This window comes from Grammomys surdaster, unplaced genomic scaffold (genome assembly GCF_004785775.1).
Source record: "Grammomys surdaster isolate TR1022 unplaced genomic scaffold, NIH_TR_1.0 367, whole genome shotgun sequence".
NCBI lineage: Eukaryota > Metazoa > Chordata > Mammalia > Rodentia > Muridae > Grammomys > Grammomys surdaster.
In genome coordinates this window covers 7256491-7259015 of record NW_021604786.1, presented here as the reverse complement: position 1 = coordinate 7259015, position 2525 = coordinate 7256491, and the positions used below count along the sequence as shown (strand labels likewise).

Genomic DNA, 2525 nt, shown 5'->3' with positions numbered 1-2525 from the left:
TTTGGGAACTGGTACAACTTCTAAACATTTAGGGGATTTAAAAAAAAATGTGTGCTTAACGAAATAAGATTATTTTAATGCTATTATTAAGAAAGAAGTGATGTTTTGCAGTTATGGGAGCATACAGACACTCTCCAAGAGTTTTAAGTAACTTAAAAATATCAGATTTATGGTAACTTAATTAATGTATAGTCATTATCTAACTAGATTATTTCTGAGAAAATCTTGAAACACTAATTGCTAAACATAATCTTATTAATTTTGCCTCTCCATTGGATACACCACAGCGAGACCACATGAATCTGGAATTCTGGGACTCTGTTCCTTTTGCCATGTTCTTTAACTGTAAGTGATGCCAGTGGCTGTAAAAAGTTGTGAGCTGTTTCCCTGAACTCTGTCAGGCCCCTGACAAAGCTGGGACTCGGTAGATAATGTGCAATTAATTATCCCCGTCTTCTAACTAGAAAACCAAAGTTGCTTGCGGTTAAAGCTGAAGTCAGTGCCTGGTTTGTACCAAGAAGAATGGCAGAAGGATTCGATTCTGTATGCAAGGAATGCAGGATACACCTTTGCTGGGGAACAAAGACTGGTCAGTCCTAAAGTGAAATGACTAATTACTGCAGGATAAGAAATAAGGCACAGAACAAAACCTGAGTGAGGAAAGGAATTCACAGACAGTTCTTGAGGAAGGATTTTAATTTACTGGGTACAAGCTAGGCTACCGTTAGTTCAATGAGCTTATCTATAAAGTTACCACAATAAATAAATTAATTAATTAATTTAAAACATGTTTATAAGGTTTTCTTTAGAGATTAGGTCTGTGGGTCAAAGCAGCCACCACTGCTCCTGCAACATGTAAGAAGCACCTGCTGCCACCGCCGTCTCCTTCATCCCTTCTCGGGCAGAACCTTAGATTTCCAACATCTCTAATAGACCTCCTCAGAGTTTCTTCAGCCAATTCAATGACGTCCTCTATGACTGTGCCTCTAGGATTTCACTTTGAAACAAAGTATGTTGTTCTCAAGCTACTTGGGACTTCTCTCTCAGGAGAAACAAGGAGTTCAACTAGATGTCGCTCCACAGTCCGTGAATCCAGAGGTTTATTAAACTTAAATCTGAGATTGAGGAAGAACTGAAATCCTTGGACAAAGAAGTTTCTGAAGCCTTCGCCAGCACAGGCTTTAACTGTCACACCTCACCAGTGTTTAGCCCTGCTAACCCTGAAAGCTCCGTAGAAGACTGTCTGACCCATCTTGGAGAAAGAGTGTCACAAGATCTGAAAGAGCCTTTGCAGAAAGCATTGCCGACGATCCTCATCCAGCCAGTGACATAGGAGGCATATTGTGAATGTGTAGTGGAGACTGCTGTCCACGCCAGCAGATGGAATAAGATTTTGGTGCCTCTATTTTTACTACGACAAATGCTTTTGGGATTGACACGACGTGCTCAAGAGCCTTTGAGCATGCTGCTACAGTTCGGTGTGATGTATCTGGAGGACTGCATAGCAGAGCTCATCCTTCAGCAAGGTGGCTGGGGCACTGTCTTTCCTCTCGAGACTGAGGAGGAGGAATACCCTGGAATCATTGTGGAAGAGAGCAATGACATTTATATACTGCCCAGTGAGAACTCTGGACAAGTTTAGTCCCCCCCCCCCGAGTCTCCAACAGTGACAACGTCTTGTCAGTTGGTGAGCCTGCCTGTCTCACTGACTGCTAGCCTGAGTTGGCACACAGAGAGCCTCCCGGTGTCCCTCAAGCCTGACTCCTGGCAGCAGATTGCAATGGATCCTAAAGAAGTGAAGAGCTTAGATAGCAGCAGGGCTAGCGAGAAGAGTGAGAACAACTCATCTAATGAGGACATCCGTCGTGCACGTGGAGAAGGAAGAAGTACCAGAGGAGGCGTTCCCAGGAGCCTCTGGTCCCTTGCTCCCACAGGTCCCTACTGTGGAAGCCCTAGAGATGATGGGAGTTGAGAAAACCACGTCGGTGTTTGTGGAGCTTTGTGAGGAGGAGCTGGAAGTGGTAACACTGAGACCCGATGTTGTGGACAGGGTGGAGGGGGCCGCTCAGCCTGAGGAGAGAGCTGGGAGCAAGAAAAAGAGCCGCACTGAGGAGGCCACTGCTGCCAGGGGTCAAAGAGTAGCCTGCCCGCCAAGGGCAAGGCTGTCCTGCTCTTTGGAGGGACTGCTGCTGCAATGGCCATCCTCACAGTGGCAGTTGGAGTTGCATTGGCTTTAAGAAAGAAGTAACAGTCTTTTCAGACGAGAGACAAGACAGAAAGACCCGCGGCTTTAGTTGTATTCACTGGAACTTAGACTGCCAGCAACTGACTGGACATTTACAGGACACTGGGGGAATTGGGCTTTCTGTTCAAGCATGGCAGTGGTTTGACACAGTGTTCACCTTGTCCTGGTTGGCTCATGCTAGATTCACAAGGAGAAGAGTGAAGTTCCCACCTCTAACAGGTTAGTCAACTTGGGCACCATTGGCCTTTCAGTAATTCTCTGTAGGAGGTTGCCCTGTGCA

The 2525-nt window shown here is 45.7% G+C and overlaps 1 pseudogene; it reads left to right on the top strand.

Moving 5' to 3' along the window:
* Positions 1-962: 962 nt before the first annotated feature.
* On the top strand, positions 963-2248 carry LOC114631896 (annotated as a pseudogene).
* Positions 2249-2525: the final 277 nt, after the last annotated feature.